The following is an 11,045-nucleotide window of genomic DNA, read 5'->3' as shown; positions in this document are numbered from 1 at the left end:
GAATGAAGCATGAGAGACTATGGACTCTGGGAAACAAACTGAGGGCTTCAGAGGGGTGGAGGGTGGGGGAATGGGATAGGCTGGTGATGGGTAGTAAGTAGGGCATGTATTGCATGGTGCACTGGGTGTTATACGCAAGTAATGAATCATGGAACTTTACATCAAAAACTAGGGATGTACTGTATGGTGACTAACATCATATAATAAAAAATATATTATTAAAAAATAAATAAATAAAACTGATTCCCAAATGCTGACAAGGATGTGGAAGAATACAATCTCTCATTCATTGCTAGTGGGAGTACAAAATGGCATAGCCATTTGGAACACAGTTTGGCAGGTCTTTGCAAAGTTAAACATAATCTTACCATACAATCCAGCAGTTGCTACTAGGTATATGCCCAACTAATTTGAAAACATACCCACACAAAAGCCTTCATGCAAATGTTTAGAGCAGCTCTATTCATAATCTCCAATATCTGGAGGCAACCAAGATGTCCTTCAATAAGTAAATATATAAACATGCTGTGATACATCAATCCAATGGAATATTATTCAGTGATTAAAGCAAACCATAAGAGATTCTTCACTCTGGGAAACAAACTGAGGGTTGCAGAAAGGGAGTTGGTTGGGGGAATGGGGTAACTCGGTGATGGGCATTAAGGAGGGCATGTGCTGTGATGAGCACTGGGTGTTATATGCAACTAATGAATCATTGAACATTATATCAAAACTAATGATGTATTTATACATTGGCTAATTGAATTTAAATTAAAAAAAGAAATTATTGAGCCTCAAAAAGCCTGGATAAATCTTAAATGCTTGTTTCTAAATGAAGGAAGCCAGACTGAAAGCCTACATATAATATGATTTCAATTATATGATATTCTGGAAAAGTAAAAGCTATACAGGAAATAAAATGATCAATGATTGCCAAGAGTTTGTAGGGAGGGAAGGAGTGGTTGTATAGGTGAAACTCAGGGAATTTTTCTAAATCGTGAAATTATTCCACAGAAAACTTGTGTACAATTGTGAACACATGAAATTATGTGTTTGTCAAAACCCACTGAAACTTTCCATCACCTTTTCAAGTAAACCTTCATGTATGCAAATGAAAACATCAGTTAGGAAAGAAAGTCAAGAGAATTCCTAGATGGAATACAGAATGTGAAAAACTCTCTACTTATATTACAAATGTATGAAACAACCTCAATGAGAGGATAGAAGGAAATGGTGGTAAACTAATAATATTGGAAATAACTGGTGTCTATAAGAGTAAAGGCAAAAGAACCATACCCAAGTACTGTGCTGAAGTTGATAAAGTTGTATACCACCATTGTACAGACTACCAATGTGGTACTTCTTGTATGTATACCGGAGTGGAACAATTAAGTAAATGGATGACAGATGGGGAAACCAAGATTCTCACTGTTGCAGTGGGATTTACAGATAAGTAATGGCAGGATGTTGTCATTGATTAAAGTTGGACCTATATATGCAGGTTATACACAAAGGTATATACACAGATTAGTAAACACACATATATTTCCCTGCTTGTCAACCGAGAGGGCCAAAAGACTCCAGTAGCAATGAGCACACCCAGAGTTTGGATCTTGATTCCTAATACTGTTTTCCAGTAGAACAAACCTGAGCTCCTTGGAAAATGATTATTTCTAAGCTTGGAGCAGGAAATACACCTGAAGAGCCTGGAGCATCTTATAGTCCCAGAAAGTAAGGAGGTACTCAAAAAACCCCACTATAAGATGTTCTTCAACAGATGAATGGATAAAGAAGATGTGGTCCATATATACAATGGACTACTACTCAGCCATCAGAAAGAATGAATACCTACCATTTACATTGACATGGATGGAACTGGAGAGTATTATACTAAGTGAAATAAGTCAGAGAAAGACAATTCTCACATGGTTTCACTCATATGTGGAACATAAGGAATAGAGTAGAGCACCACAGGGGAAGGGAGGGAAAACTGAATGGGAAGAAATCAGAGAGGGAGACAAACCATGAGAGACTTTTGACTCTGGGAAATAAACTGAGAGTTGCTGGAGGGGAGGTTAGCGGGGGTATGTAGCAACTGGGTGATGGACATTAAAGAGGGCACATGATGTGATGAGCACTGGGTGTTACACGCAACTGATGAATTATTGAACTCTACATCTGAAACTAATGATGTACTATATGTTGGCTAATTGAACTTAAAAAAATTTTTTTTAAAGAAAGAAGAAAATTTTTTTTTATTTTGTTATGTTAGTCACCATACAGTACATGATTAGTTTTTGATGCAGTGTTCCATGATTCATTGTTTGCGTATAACACCCAGTGCTCCATGCAATACGTGCCCTCCTTAATACCCATTACCACGCTAACTCATCCCCCACCCCACCCCCTCTGAAATCCTCAGGCTGTAAAAAAAATTTTTTTTTAATAAAAAAAATTAAAAAGACATTGAAGCCGTCTAAAAGGACCCAAAATGCCCAAGGCTGAAACAATTTGAGCAACATCAGAAAGTGATATTGGATTGTAACTCAACATGTAAAACAAATATCCGTAAGTCCCATACTGATATAAATAAATTATAAACAAGCAAACAATACAAAGACAAAGCTCTCATGCAAAAGAAACTCAATAAATTATTTAAATATTCTACTCTCAGAAAGGTGGAGATAATTCCCCACTCCTGAAGTGTGGGCTGCACATGGTACTGCCTTACGAAGAGTCCAGTTTGAGTGGGGAAAAGGAGAAAATTTGTACTAAGGAAACCTGACAAGCCCTCAGCCAGGTAATCAGTGCCACAGTGAACAGTGACAAGTTATGTTAGTATTTTATACCCTTGATATGTGGTCTTTCTCCCCAAAATCCGTAGCCCCTGTCAGATCATGAGAAAAGCATCAGACAAAAATCCAAATCAAGGGAATTTTACAAAATGCTTGACTAGTACTCCTCAAAATTTAAGTTTGTTAAAACAAGGAAAGTCTGAGAAACTGTCACAGCTAAGAGGAGCCAAGAAGAAAGGATGACGAAATGTAATGCGTTATCCTGGATGGAAGATAAAAATAGGAGAAATTGGGTGTGGAATTGATAGGGACTCTCTATCTTCTCAATTCTTCTAAAGTCTAAAACTGTTTACAAAATTAAATTTTTTAATGATAAAAATTAAAACCAGTGAAATGTAAACGTCTTAGAGACAGAAAGCTCTGAGCTTCACTACAGTGTCCATTATACGCCTGCTGTAAGTCTCACATTCTTTATCCTTAAAATCAGAAAAAGAACTTCAACTTCATAGTTATGAGAGAATTAAATAAAATAATGAATTAAAATGCCTACGTATGCCTAGTACTAATCAGTGAACTTTTGGACACACTGTTTCAATCGCTCACACATTCATTCCCCACTTCCCATCCCTACCTCCGATGTGCTATTTTCACTCCTGTTCTCTGGATGACATTGACAATCAGCAGTTCTCTGTTTCATGCACTGACCTGGGTGACCTTTTCACATAGTGAGCCCTACCACAAATATAACCTACCCTAAACTCTGCCTTGACTCCACTAATTTTAGAATGAAGTATTAATCCAATAAAGGAAATGTAAGGTCTTGGTTATCTGGCTGCTACTTAGCCCAATTCATGTTTCACTCTTTGTCCTCTGTCCTCATTATTGGTCAGGTATTAAGACCTACATCAAAAACTAATGATGTACTATATGTCAGCTAATTGAACATAATTTTTAAAAAATACTATGAAAAATTTCCTAAGCATGCTTTTACAGCCTATTTAATGCCCATGTTTGTTTCCCTACCACCTCAACCCCTTTCTCCACTGGAAGCATTCCACTCCTACTTTAGGGCTTGGTAAAAATTAAAATATAAGCTTGTCTATGAAGCCTCCACTCACCACCCCAGAAAGGGTTGAGTACTTTTGGATCCATTTTACTAGGATTACAGTGCCATATCAGGATATTTTCTTTATTTGTTTTCCCTTTTTGAACTATAAGGCCCTTGAGAGAAGGAATAATGTCTAATGCTTTTCTTCAATCCCAGAACGTAGTTCAGTGCCTAACATGCAGTAATTACTGAATAAATATTCATTGAACAGCTAATGGGACAAATGGCAGAATGGGGTTAGACAGACATTTCCATCAATGAGAAAGAAAGGAGAAGCAGCAAAACAAGAACAAACGCTATTGAGGAAGGAAGGCCCAATGATTTGAGAGCCAACACTAGAGGAGACAGACTGAGGAAAACAATTTCTTACTATATACAGAATCTTTGTCCAGAATCATGGATGGTAACTTGGCAGAGCTTTGTATCATTAAATTTTCCTTTACTTGCTATCCCTGTTGATCCCCTCAAAGTTATTACCAATAAAAGGAGTCCCTTGTGCTACACCATACAACCTCCAACATCTGTAAAGATGCTGCGGCTCACCCATAAATTATCAGGTAACAGCCTGAGCTCAGTGATCCAGTTTCCTCCTTAGGTAATGGATGAAGGTGGAGACTCTGCTCCCAGCAAGGGCAGCGGGATGGAACCACTCATGAGCATCCAGAGGAAGACACTGTTGGGTTTTCTCGTCACCTGATATTAGTGAAGTAGCCTTGGAGAGGTGTAGCAGAAGCATTTGGGGGATGAATTCCCATTGAGCCTCCTTAAGGAAGTATTCTTTTTTGTCTCTCTACTTCCTGGAGATTTGGTTCTCTGGAGGTAGAAGAGAAAAACAAAATACAAACACAGTTTTGACCCGTGGGAGATATCTTTGGAGCTCCATGTGTGCTCCTTATCTCATTGGACTCCTTTCCCCCAGCAGGATCTCTCTCCATAGGTGTGATCTCTAGCATGCAGTACTCTTAATGATTGCCCCATCCATCTCTGCAATGCATTCCTCCTCCAAAAACCTAAAAAACACAGTTGGACATCCTGGTGTTGTGAGAATACTTCTGACCACACGCAACCTTACCCAGGCTCACCACTGCTTTTTTATTATTATCGCCATGTTGATTAGTTGGTAATTGGAACAAAATAAAGGAAAAGTCATCCTTATCAAGAGGGCATAAGGAGAAAGGCCTATAAAATGGTTTCACAGGCAAGAGCTCTGGGAGTATCTATACATGTTGGGGGTCACAAGATGCAGAAACTGGTCATCATCCTTCTAGGTTTCTGTGTAGAAGGGAACAGGTCCTGGGAATAAGTACATTTATCATGATGAGCACTGACTAATTGTATAGAATTGTTGAATCACTATACTGTACATCTGAAACTAATATCACACTGTATATTAATTATACTGGAATTTTAAAAAAGAATTAATTCTCAAAATGAAAAAAAGAAAGGAACAGGTTCTGTTACGAGACTGACTCATACATGGTGCTCAAAATTTATTTCATAATATTGCACGTCATCTAACAATATGTAAGTGTATTCAAGGAATTATATTATTAGCTATAAAGATGACTGTACAATCCAAATCAATTGGAAAGATTACATTCGTGTTAACCCTTCACAGAAAATTGAATATGCTCTTTGGTAGATTTCTACCCTGTGAATGGGAAGCGCAGAGAGTTATGTGTACATATTGCAGAAGAATCCAATCTGTTTGGGGATATTGGCAGAGAAGAGGGAAAACTTTAGAGAGGAGGAGCCACTTAAGTCCTGATCAAAAGGATGAGGGGAGTTATCTAGATGAACATAGTGAGGACAGATGTGCAAATTGGGCAGAATCCTCATTTACATATCCATTTCTCATCCCAAAATCCATTTCTCTTAAATCAAAATAGACAAGGTGGAACCCACCTAATTAGGATGTCAGGTTACAAAATTCCTTGCAACAAATAAGAAGAAACTCGAGGTTTTTTTTTGACAGAATAGTTGTTTGTGATTGGCCTCAAGGATTCAAAACCATTTCCTAACACCGACTACTTGAACTAGGCATCTAGTCCTTTCATCCGGATGATGGTGATGATGATGATGATGATGATGATGATGATATATTGTTAATACACTGGGACCAGAGTGAAATGATGCCCATGAGCTTTTTTTTAATTATTATGTTCAATTAGCCAACATATAGTACATTATTAGTTTTTGATGTAGTGTTCAATAATTCATTAGTTGAGTATAACACCCAGTGCTCATCACAACACGTGCTCTCCTTAATATCCATCACCCGTTTACCCCATCTCCTAACCCCCTCCCTTCTGTAACCCTCAGTTTGCTTCCTGGAGTCCAGAGTCTCTCATGGTTTGTCTGCCTCTCTGATTTCTTCCCCTTCCGTTTTCCCTCCCTTCCCCTATAGTCCTCCATGCTATTCCTTATGTTCCACATATGAGTGAAACCATATGATAATTGTCTTTCTCTGCTTGACTTATTTCACTTAGTATAACCCTCTCCAGTTCCATCATGTCACTGCAAATCGTAGGTATTCATCCTTTCTGATGGCTGAGTAATATTCCATTGTATATATGGACCACATCTTCTTAATCCAGTCATCTGTTGAAGGGCATGATTTCACAGTGGTCTCTGGAAACTGGTCATGCTGGAAATAGTTAAACCTGGGTTTAGTTTTAATACATGGAATCTACTTCTAGTCTCTAAATGGCAATTGCCTTTAAATGTTCAATATTTGCACTTAAATACATTTTTTCCAACAAAGTCTGAAATTATTCAACATTTATATTCACTTTACTAACAATATTTCCCTCTGACCCCTCTCTCTTCCGATTTTTCATGTGATTTGTTATCTAGTATATTGGTTAAGCTTTGGTTTAAACACCAAGAGTTATTTCTTACCATGATGTCTTAAAAATAAGTATCACAATAAGCCTCAGACCAGAAGCTATTTGCAAAAGGCATAGGTGACAAAGGACTTTTATACAGAATAAAGAAAGAACTCTTAAAAATTCAACAGTGAAAAAAACAATCTTATTTAAAAGTGGCAAAAGATATGAACACATGTCACATCAAATAATATATACAGATAACAAATAAGTATATGAAAAGATGCTAAACTTCATATGTCACTAGGGAATTGAAAATTAAAACAATAAGACATCACTACAAACTGATTGGAATGGGAAAAAATCAAAATGACAACACCAAGAGCTGGCGAAGATATAAAACAATAACACCTCTGATTCATTGTTTGTGGGAATGCAAAATAGTACAGCCACTTTGGAAGACAACTTGGCATTTCTTTACAAAACTAAATGTACTTTTACCATATGATCCAGCAATCTGCTTCTTGGCAAATACCCAATGAATTTAAAACCTATGTCCACGTGAAAATCTGCACACACGTATTTGTCACATCTTTATCCATAATTGCCAACACTTAGAAGAGACCAAGATGTCCTTCAGTAGGTGAATGGGTAAGTAAATTATGGTACTTTCAGGCAATGAAATGTTATTTAATGCTAAAAAAAGAAACGAACTACCAGGAAATGAAAAAAATAGAGGAAACTGAAGTGCATATTACTAAGTGAAAGAAGTGAATATGAAGAGGCCACATACTCTATAATTCCAACTATGTGACATTCTGGAAAAGGCAAAACTAAGAAAACAGTAAAAATATGAGTGATTGACAATGGTTGAGGGGGAGGGAGGGGTGAATATGCACCGCACGGAGGATTTTTAGGACAGTGAGACAATGCCGTGTGATACAATAATGGTAGATACACTTCATTGTAAATTTGTCAAAACATTTAGAATGTACAATAATACAAGTGAACCCAATGTAAACTATTGCCAAAGGAATCTTGAAAGGAAACAACAAAGTTGGAGGCCTCACACTTACTAATTTCCAAACACATTAAAAAGCCACAGTGATCCAAGGAACATGGTACTGTCACAAAGACAGATATATAGAATAAAGGAACAGAATAGACAGCCCAGAAATAAACACACATGTATGTGGTCAAATGATCTTCAACAAGGGTGCCACAACCACTCACTTTTGAAAGAACAGTCTATTCAAGAAATGGTGTTGGGAAAACTGGATATCCACAAAAGAATGAAGTTGGAACCTTACCTCACACCATACACAAAAATTTATTCCAAGCTGGTCACAGACCTAAATATAAAAACTAAAAATATAAAACTCATGGAAGAAAACATAGAGAAAAATCTTTGTGGCATTAGTCTCTGCAATCATTTCTTGGCTATGACACCAAAAGCAGAAGCAACAAAAGAAAATATAGATACATGGGACTACACAAAACTTAAAAACTTCTGTGCACCAAAGGACACAATCAACAGAGTGAAAAGGCAATCTGAAATAGGAGGAAATATCTGCAAATCATATATCTGATAAGGAGTTAATATTCAGAACACATAAGGACTCCAACAACTCAACAACTACAAAAAACAAATAACCCAATTTAAAAATGGACAAAGGACATGAATAGACATTTCTCCAAAGATGATAATGACCAATCAACAAGCATATGTAAAGATACTCAACATCACTGATCATCAGAGAAATGCAAATCAAAACTGCAAAGAGATGTCACCTCATACATCCTCAGTGAGGATATAGAGAAATTGGAACCCTGTGTCTTGTTGCTGGAAACATATAAAGGTGCAGCCACTATAGAAAACAGTAATTCCTGGCAATTCCTCAAAATATCACAAATAGAATTATCATATGATCCAAAAATCCTAATTCTGGGTATATGTTCAAAAGAATGAGGGTTTTGAAGAGATTTCTGCATGTCCATGTTCATAGTAACATGATTCACATTAGCTAAGAGGTGGACGCAATCCAAGGGTCCATCGACAGATAAACTAAATGGGGTATACAAATACAATGGAATATTACTCAGCCTTAAAAAGGAAGGAAAATTCTGTCTGATGCTACAGCATGGATGAGCCTTGGGGACATTATCTTAAGTGAAATAAGCCAGTTACAAAAAGACAAAGGTTGCATGATCCCACTTATACGTGATATCTAAAATAGCAAAATTCTTAGAAACAGAAGATAGGATGGTGATTTCCAGGGCCTGGGAGAGGGGATAATGGAGAGTTGTGGTTTAATGGGTAGAGAGTTTCAATTTTGCAAGATGAAAAAGTTCTGGAGCTCCATTGCACAACCCTAAATATATGTAGAACAACAGAACTGTACATTTCAAAAAGGCTAAGAAGGTAAGAAAATGTATCAAATTGTGTATTTTAAAGATGTGAAGGTTATTGCATGTCAATAATACCTCAAAAAAGCTGCTTATAAAAATATATAACCACAAAAGGAAATGCTACAAAATCAGGCTTTATTAAGATGGAGAATTTCTTCTATTCATGAGAAGGAGATAGTTCACAATACCAATATCCTACAAAGGACTCCAGAATATACAAAGAACTTCCACAAACAGAAAAGAAACACAATCAAAATGAGAGTAGGGAAAAGATTTGAGTTTCACGGGGAAGGCTATGCAAATGATCACTACGTGTAACATCATTAGTCATCAGAAACGTGCAAATAAAAACCACAAAAAACCCTAAATGGGAAGAAGTTTCCTGTATTTAATCTCAAAACAGAAAAAGGCCACTAATGGGGAAAAAATGGTGAAGTCCAAATAAAGTCTGTGGTGAACAGTAACATACTTCTCATGGTTTTAATGTTAATTTCCTATTCTTGATAAATGTGTCATAGTTACATAAGATGCTAACATAGGAAAAGCTGAGTGAAGGGCATATGGGAATTCTCCATACTGCCTATGCAACTTTTCTAGAAATCTAAAATTATTCCAAAATAATGTATTTTTTTAGAAATTATAAAAATGAGAAAGCTCTACACACCTACTACATACCTGCTGGGATAGCCAAAATTTTAAAGAAGAAAAACAGTAAGCATTGTGGAAAATGTGGACATTGACACTCTCACAGCAATGATGGAAATATAAACTGGTAGGACTGCCTTAGAAAAGTGTCTAGCAATGTTACCGAAATTATATGTAACCTGTGACCCATCATTTCGTTCTTATGAATGCCCAAAAATTGAGTGCACGAATGTGTCAAAAATGTACAGGAATGTTTATGGAAGCTTGATTTATAATAACAAAAAAATGAAACTGGAAATAATCCAAATGATCATGAACAGTAAAGTGAATAAATTAATTGTAGTGTTTTCATACAAGGGAACACTACTTGGACTCCACACTGGGCATGGAGCCTACTTAAAAACAAAATCAGAAAAAGAACAAACTATAGTTATATGTTAACACACAGCTGAATCTCACAAACATAACAGAGTGAGGCACCTGGGTGGCTCAGTCAGTTAACCATCTTCCTTTGTCTCAGGTCATGATCTCAGGATCCTGGGATCGAGTTCTGCATTGGGTTCCCTGCTCAGCTCTTAGAAACCATAATTCATTGAAATTAATCCAAAAAGGATATAGAAAATTTACAGCCCAGTAATTTTTCCAGCTTTATGGAGGTATAATTGACAAATAAAATGTGTATGTATTTTGGATACATATGCAAAAATTAGATTGCTGTGTCATATGGTAGCTATACATTTTTCAAATTTCTATGCAGTTTTCCATAATAGTTGTACCAATTTATATTCCCACCAGCAGTGCATCAGGGCTCTTTTTTTCCCTGCATCCTTGCCAACAGCTGTTATCATTTGTCTTTTTAATAGTAGTCATCCCAGGGTGCCTGGGTGGCTCAGTCAGTTAAGCATCTGCCTTCTGCTCAGGTCATGATCCCAGGGTCCTGGGATTGAGTCTCACCTCAGACTCCCTGCTCAGCAAAAAGTCTGCTTCTCCCTCTGCCCCTCTCCCCTGCTCGTGCTCTCTCTCTCTCTCTCTTTCTCTCTCTCTCTCTCTCTCTCTCGTTTTCTCTCTCTCTCTCAAAAATAAGTAAATAAAATCTTTCTTTAAAAATAGGAGCCATCCTGGGGCGCCTGGATGGCACAGCGGTTAAGCGTCTGCCTTCGGCTCAGGGCGTGATCCCGGTGCTACGGGATCGAGCCCCACATCAGGCTCCTCCGCTATGAGCCTGCATCTTCCTCTCCCACTCCCCCTGCTTGTGTTCCC

Source organism: Ailuropoda melanoleuca, chromosome 4, assembly GCF_002007445.2.
Source record: "Ailuropoda melanoleuca isolate Jingjing chromosome 4, ASM200744v2, whole genome shotgun sequence".
NCBI lineage: Eukaryota > Metazoa > Chordata > Mammalia > Carnivora > Ursidae > Ailuropoda > Ailuropoda melanoleuca.
This window is presented reverse-complemented; position numbering follows the sequence as displayed.